The sequence below is a fragment of the Cebus imitator genome, unplaced genomic scaffold (assembly GCF_001604975.1).
Source record: "Cebus imitator isolate Cc_AM_T3 unplaced genomic scaffold, Cebus_imitator-1.0 Scaffold6, whole genome shotgun sequence".
Classification (NCBI taxonomy): Eukaryota; Metazoa; Chordata; class Mammalia; order Primates; family Cebidae; genus Cebus; species Cebus imitator.
The window spans coordinates 13,064,425-13,074,461 of NW_016107321.1; the positions used below are offsets into that span (position 1 = coordinate 13,064,425).

A 10,037-nucleotide genomic window follows, 5' to 3' on the forward strand; every position below is an offset into this window, starting at 1 on the left:
AAAAAAAAAAAAGAAAGAAAGAAAGCCAGACCAAGATTATGAATAATATTAATGAGTGGGAAGCATCAGACTTACCAAATGTTAAAATAGACTGTACAGTTATTATAATCAAAGCAATACATCTCAGGCCTGGCAATAAATAAATAGATTCGTAGATTACAGAAAGAATTTTTTAAGTTGATGCTAATATAATTTAATTTATTGAAGAATATACTATTTAACATGATGTTTAAACAATTGGCTCTTTATATAAAAAGAGATTTAGCTGAGCCTTCTATTTTTTATAAAAATAAATTCCAGATATAAAAAATACTAAATGTTAAAAATAATAAAATTTAAAAATGGAAATTTTTAGAAGAAAATTTTAGAAAATAGGAGGTTGGAAGACCTTTTGAAGTAAGATAGGAAATCCAGAATATATATGGGAGTAATAATTTTATTTCGTCAATTATTTTTAATTTTATAGCAGAAAATTACAAAAGTAAAAACAAAAGAAAATTATTGATGGGGTAAGATTTAGCAATTCATTGACCACAAAAAAAGTTTATAGAAAAAATGCTCAGCATCACTCATCATCAGAAAATGGAAATTAAAACCACAATGAGATATCACCTCACACCAGTTAGAATGACTATCATGAAAAAGACAAAAGATTAAAAGTGTTGGCAAAGATGGGGAGCAAAGAGGGACCTTGCACACTGTTAGTAGAGCCACTATGGAAAACAGTATGGAGGTTCCCACAAAAATAAAAATAAAATTACTGTATGATTCAGCAGTCCCGCTACTGTGTATAAGCCAAAAGGAAATGTATACAGTATGTCAAAGCCATATCTGCATTCCCATGTTTATTACAGCATTATTCAAAATAGCCAAGATGTAGAATCAATCTAAGTATCCATCAATGGATTAATGGATAAAGAAAATATAGTATATGTTCACAATGGAATACCATGCAGCCTTAAAAAAGAGAAAAATATTGTCATTTGCAACAACATAGATGAACCTGGAGCACATTATGTTAAGTGAAATAAGCCAGGTACAGAAAGACAAATACCGAATGATCTCATTTATATGTAGAATCTAAAAAGGTTGATCTCATAGACCTAGAGTAGAATGGTGGTTACTGGGGCTGAGGCAGTGGGGGAGGAGAGGGTTGGAAAGATGTTGGTCAAAGGATGCAAAACTTCAGTTAAATAGGAAGACTAAGTGCAAGAGGTCCATTGTACAACATGGTGACTATAGTTAATAACAATACATTATCTTCTTGAAAAATGCTGAGAGATTTTAAGTGTTCTCCCCACAAAAATGATAATTTCATGAGGTTATGCACATGTTAATTAGGTGTATTTAGCCATTCCACAATGTATCTGTGTGTGTGTGTGTGTGTGTGTGTGTGTGTGTGTGTGTGTATCTTGATTTTGATATATAGTAAGAGAAAAGCAACTATACAAGAAAGAAATAGGTCAAGGATATCGATTGGTAATTGACAGATAAGAAAATCCAAAGGAACAACAATAATGTGAAAAAATGCTTAAGCTCAAGAAAATGAAGTCAAATGAAAGAAAATGAAGTCAAGAAAATGAAAAATTAATAATTCTTACTCATTAGATCAGCAAAGATTAGAAAGCAGGGAAATAAGGGTGCTAGTGAGGAAAATGATACTCTCAATGATACTAGTGGAACTGTGATTTGCCATAATATTTTTAGAAAATAATATGGAAAACCCATAAAAATTTAAAGATATAATAACTTTTAAACCAGTAATTCTACTCCTAAGACTTACACCATAAAAATAAAACTCCCAATTACTAAGAATACATATCTAAGAATATTTGTAGTGAAAGCACTTTTTTATATGTTGGAAACTTCACAACAGAGTATCTGTTGAAAGCAGATTACTTGAATAAATTATAGTAAATTCATACTGTATGCAACTACTGAAAATAATGAAATAGATCTATAAGATTTATCAGAATCTTCAAGATATATCACAAAGTGAGAAAACCAAGATACACATACACATATATTATGTATATAACCTTATCCCACAATTTATGATGAACAGGCACCATTGCCCTGAAAATTACTGCATGGTGTAAATATTGAGTTGTGTGAGCATGGAGAAGAGTAGATTATGCACATCAACCTGTATTTACTGATTTCTCTAAAGGAGTACAGAACAAGAAAAAAACAAAGGAAAAGAGGAGGAAAAAAGACCCCCAAAATGTCTGTAACATAACAGAAAATATGCATGCACAAAACAGGAGAAAATGTAAAAAATAAAATTCTATTTGTTAAATTAATGGAAATTATCTATTATATTCAATAATAGAATAAGTTTGTAGACAAGGACTACAAGGGGCATAGCCAAATAAAATCGTGGTTTGATTTCTAGATGGGATTTTGAACAATTTTTGCTTGGAATTTTTAAAGAGAACTTCCAGAATATAATCATGTTTCAAAAGGAAGTAAAAAATATTTGGTGACACTCCTTAAGGACTTTATAAAGAACGTTGCCCCTTGCCATTCTATTTCCACTTTTTGGAATTACTTTTAAGGAAATAAACAGGTGTGGACAACAATCCTTGTTAAAACACCTAAGTAATGTAAATAAATTCTAATGTTAAATAAAATCTACAAGATACATCATTTCAATTTGCCATATACATACCTGTGTGTCTATTTTATGCATATATTTCATAAATACATATAATGTGTATATACATATACATACTCTATATATTACAAATGAAAATTGTGTTGTATCTTGGATTTTTATTAATTATATTGTGGGAATATTTCATGTTTTTCAAATTTACATATATATACACTTAAATATGTATACCTACACACATATTGCTAAGAAAAAGACTATAATAAAATGTACTAAAATATTATTAGTTATTATTATCTATGGCTGATGAGAATATAAGTGATTTTTATGTATGTCTTTATGCTTATCTCTTTTTTAAACTTGCTAAAATTAATATGCATTCAACAATATGCAAAACCGCAATAATCATTTTTAAATGGAAGCGAAAGAAAGATAATGATTTCATTTTGAAATGAACATTGGCATATCTAGTCAACTCTACATGTTCAGAGACATAGCCTGCCTCAGTGCTCCTTCAACATTAGAGCTTTGTGCTAGATGCTCAGTAACCTAAACACACAGCTTACGTCCCTTGGATAAAAGTCGTAGCACAGCCCTCTAGATTAGCAAACTATCCTGCCAGTATCATATAAACCCTGGAACACCACAAATCCTCACATTTGGAGGACAAATCCTTCCAGTAGGCAGCTCTCAGAGAGGCTACAGAGAAAGCATGATTCCAAACCAGCAAAGCTGCTTTTTATTTTACCTCTGCTGAACAGCAGTCATGATTTATTTCTTTGAGTTTCCAGGTAGAACAGATTTCTGTAGTTTGGTCTAAGGGCTTAACATTGGAAACACTCCTTCCATGTTTTCTCTGGTTTCTCCTCCTGAGCAGAAAGGATATCAGCTGAAACGCTAAGCAAGGGCAGGCTGTGGGAAGGCAAGCAAGGCTGCGGGCGTACACCTGGTGTGCTCTTGTGGCACAGCAAGGACAACCAATAAGCTTTGCTCTTATCCCAGGAAATCTACCCCAAAAGGACCTGACCAGCCAGCAAGGTAAACAGTGGCCCTGCTGGGCATGCTTCTTCCCTCCCACCTCTCTCCTCCCCCACCCTGGGATGGCCTTGTGCTTCCTTGTTGAGGCAAACAAGGATGCCTCAACCTCTTCTTCCCATGGCCCAGCGGGATTGAAGAAAGATGAACAGAAACAGAGGTAGATCACTTTCAAGCACACAGTCAGTCTCTCCTATTGCCAAAGTAAGTTGAAGAAATGGGTCCTGCCTGGCGGAGATGAGTCAAAATCACAAACCTATGAAGAGCTGTTCAATACTCAACTAGTAACAAAACGTTTATTTCCACTTTGATGAGCAGTAATATATTATTTAAATAGGTACCAAAGCAATGGCTGAATGTTGCAGTAGGAAGAAAATGTAAACATCTATATGTATATTCAGGGTCTTAGGTCTTAGCTGATTCAAGCTCTTGGTGTCTGGCTTTCTCTGGCATCATGGAACCCAAAAGTCCAAATAATTAAGATTTTTCATTCATCATTGTGCACATATAGCTTCAGACTGTACAGAAAATTCTGGTACATCTTATTTGATTTTATATGTCAGGCCAACAATATGACACATAGAAAACCATTATAATCAGCTGTGTGGCCTTGTTATGCAGGCAGACCAAAATAAATGGAATAAACCAGCTTTTAGACTCAATCTACCGTAATCAAAGTGTGTACTAAGATTCCTCTTAGCACACACCCAGACTGATAAATTAATAAAACAAGTCCCTTCCTCTTGCCACCTGACATAAAGGCAGGAATTACAATAAACAATACTGGAATATATTTGCTGGGGTTGCAATTTACTTAGAGACAAGATTAAAGCAACAAGATAAAGTCAAAACTGGGAAAAATCACAGCAGATAGGTTCCTGTAAGAATGGAAATACAGCAGAGAAGTAATTTGTCCCAAATAGAGAATGAAAAGACATAATGGCAGCTTATTCATTAGTGGAAATGAACACATATTGTTCTGTTGTAGTCAGTTCATGATTATTCACGTGTGATTTACCGATTTTTTTGAATTATCCTTCTCTCTGCAAGCCTTTGTATATCTGAGTCACCTCTTTCCATCTTTTCCATCATCTTTTCCATCTTTAGTTCATATATGTTTAGAAACCCCCAACATAATGATATAGGTCATTGATCCATATCAGACTTCACTAGGAAAGCAAAACTCATGGCATGGGTATTGTTTACTGGTGAAAGGATCCTTTTACCTTTCCAGCTTGGGACCAAATCTGATGACACATTTTCACTAGCAGAAGAGAAGTCAGCATGGGAATTGGGCTTGATAAATAAAATTACTGGTCAGCTAATCTTAGCCCATTGCCTTTCTGCTAAGTAAAAGTGTTCCAGATATATATATTCTGTCAGCTCTATTAAATGTCATTTATATGCAGAAAAATGTGCTGTTACAATGATGAGAGTCCCCATCTGCTGCACACAATGGGGATACAAATATCATTTCACAGTGGAAGTCTGAGCTTCTCATTCAATGGATGACAAGCTCCCTATGGGAAGTCTTTCCTTTTTAAACTGCTTCTATATTTGCTTCAATATCTAAGTCCTCTGCCTGTGGAAACCCATATTTACAGGGACCAAGATCTCGAGTTATCATCCTAAGTTCAAGTCCTGCAATATCGTTACCAGCTGGGTAGTGTTTAGCAAATTACTTGATTTCTCAAAGCCTTAGTTTGCTTTCCTAGAAAGTGGGCATAATGAAACCCACTCCTAGAGCTGTTGTAATGACCAAATAAGCTGTTTTCTATAAAGCACAATGGCCAGCAGAAAATAATCTGATGGGTAAATGAATAGGTATCATAACTATCATTCTACAAACTATTTAACTGAGATCACTGACTCCAGACATGATTAAAGTAGACCATAAAAGAAATGGAAGTTTTATGTTTTAAGAATTGACTTTTGTGGCCAGGCTCGGTGGCTCAGACAACTCTTTGGGAGGCTGAGGTGGGTGGATCACCTGAGGTCAGGAGTTTGAGATCAGCCTGGTCAACATGGAGAAATCCTGCCTCTACTAAACATGCAAAAATTAGCTGGGCATGTTGGTGTGTCCCTTTAATCCCAGCTACTCCAGAGGCTGAGGCAGGAGAATCGCTTAAACCCAGGAAGCAGAGGTTGCAGTGAGCCAAGATCATGCCACTGCACTCCAGCCTGGGTGACAGAGCAAGACTCAGTCTCCAAAACAAAAGAATCAACTTTTGTAGCTTGAGTGTTGGATCTTAAAAAAATGAAAGAGGAAATGGGGGCAATCCCACGTGTGACTTCTATACTAACCCATTAACAGACATTTTATATCTTTTATTTTTTAGCCCTTAGAATCTTTCTACTCAAGACCAAAACTTAATATTAATAGAGCCAAATATATTTGATTATGGGAGAACCACTGATGTTCTGTGTTGTTTATAAATTGGAAGGGCAGCAAAAATGGAGAATTCTTCTGGTGACCCAACTAAACACAGTTACTCAGGTAGATGCTCAGAGGCATCTAGAATCCCAACAGTTTGTTTCAGCTCTCTCTTTTCTTTTCTTTTTGAGACGGAGTTTCACTCTTGTTGCCCAGGCTGGAGTGCAATGGCGCGATCTCAGCTCACCGCAACCTCCGCCTCCTGGGTTCAAGCAATTCTCCTGCCTCAGCCTCCTGAGTAGCTGGGATTACAGGCGCACGCCACCATGCCCAGGTAATTTTTTGTATTTTTTTTTTAGCAGAGACGAGGTTTCACCATGTTGACCAGGATGGTCTCGATCTCTTGACCTCATGATCCGCCCGCCTCGGTCTCCCAAAGTGCTATTACAGGCTTGAGCCACTGCGCCCAGCCTCAGCTCTCTTTCAAAATCTCAGCAGCAGGACCTTAGACCTTTCTGGAATCAATTTTGGATCTAAAATTTCAAAGCGGGGAAAGCAATGCAAGACTACTCAGGGGCTGACAGGTATAGAAACAAAAAGAGAAAAGGAGGTGTATGTTGAAAATGGTATGAGATCCAAACCACAGTGACTTGCATTGATTCTCCGACTTTGTTCAGCCTCAGCTAGATAGAAGTCTCTTTGGTGTGTTAAAACCTATTTTTCCCCCTATTTCTTCATTACCTCTCCCTGTTGCCCGAAAGGAGAGTCAAACTCTCTGCATCAAGCTAGCAATGAGCTACAGGCACTTTCTACTTAAAAGTAAGAAGCTAGGGCCAGGCGCAGTGGCTCACGCCTGTAAGCCCAACACTTAGGGAGGTCGAGGTGGGAGGATCATGAGGTTAGGAGATCGAGATCATCCTGGCCAACATGGTGAAACTCCATCTCTACTAAAATTTAAAAAAAAAAAAAAAAAAATGAGCCGGGCTTGGTGGGCACGCCTGTAGTCCCAGATAGGGGGCTGAGGCAGAGGAATCGCTTGAACCCGGGTGGCAGAGGATGCCGTGGGCCGAGATCCGGCCACTGCACTATAGCCTGGACAACAGAGCAAGATTCCTTCTCAAAAATAAAAAGTAAGAAGCTAGAGCAGCTCACCCATTAACATTTCTGTGATTCACAGGACAGCTCATTCACAGCTACTCAGAGTCTGAGCAGACGGATTAGAACCAAAACTGTTCAAAATTTGTAAGCCAGGGGAGTTTCTTGGGGCAGGGTGCTTCTAAACAGCCTGCAGTCAGCCATGCCCTTGCAGTCAAGACTCTGGGGGTTTCACATGCACCTCCAGCCTCAGAAGACTGGCCTGACGAGTCCCGCAGCACTTTTGAGTACAGTAGCTAAGCCTGGAGTTGGTGACTTTATTTACCATTTTTGGTTAGTCACTAACTATAAAGTCTTTGCCTAGAAACCTTCATTTCCTATGCAGTAGGGTAGAAAAAGTCCAGCTAAAAATTGTCCTGAAATACTTCACCAAACAGGCCCGTTCTACAATTACAAAGTTGCCATGCTGAGTAATGTTTGCCAGGCTGGTCCTTAGTGAAGTCAGGTTTAGTCCGCTGGCATCTCAAGCTGATTGGCAGAGAGACGTATGTCCTATACCCAACCCCTCCCTTGCAATTTGGGCAGGTTCTACTTTAAAAAGCCTAGACTTTCTGTGCTTTTGACCGTTTTGAAGGTTAGGATAGTATTCACAAATCAGGGTGCATTTAATCTTTATATCACATGCCTGCTACTGGATTTGCAAAACGCTACATAGATACACAGCCTCTAGAGTTGGCTTCTAGGCAATAATGACAATTTGCACTTTCATTGTAACATAGGCATGAGTTTTCAAGAGGTTTATGAACTAGTTTTAAAATGTTTTATGGAGGAAATGAGAAATGGACTTGAAGATCAGTAAGTTATTTTATCTTAATTTTAAATAAAAATAATGTAATTATTTGGTGACCACAAATACAAGTGGCATGGCTTATCTTTTCCCTTGTGAAACTGCTACCTATTGCTTTGAATAATTAAATTCAATAGAAATGTTTCTTAATGACTGAGAATGTAAGAATTATGTCTCTATTTTTAGGTAGGTCACCGAATATATAAAGTCTATATTCTGAAGATGTTCTCCTATTTTAGGGTTAAATTAAAAGTAAATTAGAAGTACGTTTTGCTTCCTATTAGCACCATACAACTGGCAAGAGAAGAAGGAGGTTGTGAAATTCAAATCAAGAAATGTTTTCATTTCCTGGAAACTATGGTAAAGCTCTGAGGAAAAAAGAATGAAATAAAAACTCTATTTTAAGAAAATTAAAAAAAAAAGCTTGGGTTTTCCATACTTAGAGTGGACTATTCAGCATGCAGATAAATTGGTTAACCTCTCTGATAATATGCAAAGAAATCTCACCCCCACATAGTAGATGTTGAGGATTTTTTTTTTTTTTTTTTTTTTGGGGAGACAGGGTCCCACTCTGTTGCCCAGGCTGGAGTGCAGTGGCGTGATCACTGCTCACTGTGGTCTAATTTTTTCTTTCTTTCTTTTTTTTCCCCCCCATTTATTCATTTTATTGCATTTTAGGTTTGGGGGTACATGTGAAGAACATGCAATATTTTTGCATAGGTACACACATGGCAGTGTGATTTGCTGCCTTCCTCCCCAGAGGATTTTTTTAAATGGTGGTAGTTCATGGATTATATCCTTAATTTCAACCAAAGCAACACCCGTAGAGTACCCATCAGATACTAAGTGTACTGCTGAGCCCCTGGCAATACATACTTGATAATCAAAGAAATTAAATGAAAAATCATTCTCCAAACTGATGACCAAATTAGATCTTATAAATTCATGGACAAAGTTGGTACAGAGAAAGAGGAAACTAATACGTTCACACATACCTCAGTGATGGTTCAAAATTCAGATTAAGATCTACATCCTTTTTCAAGAAGATCCGTGCTGATATTTGGTACTGCAGTCCTGGAGAATGTGAAGAGATCTTTGTGATTATGTCTTTCTTCTTCCTTTTGTTTTTTTAACAGAGAAGGAAAGGGAGATACGGCTGATTTCTACAGGTTTCCTTAATTAAAGCTGGTTTAATTCCCCACTGAAGTGAAATAAGGCTGTTAAAAAGAAAAGTAGTCTCACTTATCAATAGGCACTGAAGAATCAATGTTTGGCTTATCTGTTCAGATCAAATTCCTTGATTACATTCTTTTACAAAGCTGAGTAGGGCTTAAGCTAGCTGCCATTGATGCCATTGGCAAGCATTTCTTCATTTATGTACGGGACATAATCCACTACACCAATTCAGGTCCACGGGATGACTTTCATTTCTTCTCCTTTTTTTTTTTTTCCTTTTTTTTTTTTTTTTTTTTTTTTTTTTTTGAGACGGAGTCTCGCTCTGTCACTCAGGCAATGGCTTGATCTCAGCTCACCGCAACTTCCACCTCTCAGGTTCAAGCAATTCTCCTGACTCAGCCTCTCCAGTAGCTGGAACTACAGGCATAAGCCACCATGCCTGGCTAATTTTTGTATTTTTAGTAGAGACGGGTTTCACCATGTTTGGCCAGGCTGGTCTTGAACTCCTGACCTCAGGTGATCTGCCTGCCTCGGCCTTCCAAAGTGCTGGAATTACAGATGACTTCCATTTCTATAGATCCACTTTGCTGCCATTAGAAATAAATTTAAAAAACAAAAATCCCAGCCCACAATGTCTCAAATCACATGTGCAGCAGCAGAATAAAACCCGCCGTGGCTGTGGTAGATATGGTTTTACCACAAAGATTCAGACATTGATATATGGTCGAAAAAGCAGTCACTGCACAGAGCAAGTGAGAAATTGAGCAATGCTACTTAATACAGCTTTTCCCTATTGCTTATAAAACAATATTCTTAATTCTTACTTGTATATAAAATTCTTCTGAATTTTTACCTTAAGATTTTTCAATAGACTCCTGTGGGGTGCTTTAAAAGAT

General features: G+C 37.2%; 1 protein-coding gene across 1 annotated transcript in view; it reads right to left on the reverse strand.

Moving 5' to 3' along the window:
* ESR1 (estrogen receptor 1) overlaps positions 1-9,085 on the reverse strand; it is a 383,841-nt gene extending 374,756 nt beyond the window's left edge. The window contains exon 1 of the mRNA XM_037742173.1: positions 8,961-9,085. The gene's annotated coding sequence lies outside the window, so the exon portion shown is untranslated. The remainder of the gene's footprint in view (positions 1-8,960) is intronic.
* Between the last annotated feature and the right edge of the window lie 952 nt (positions 9,086-10,037).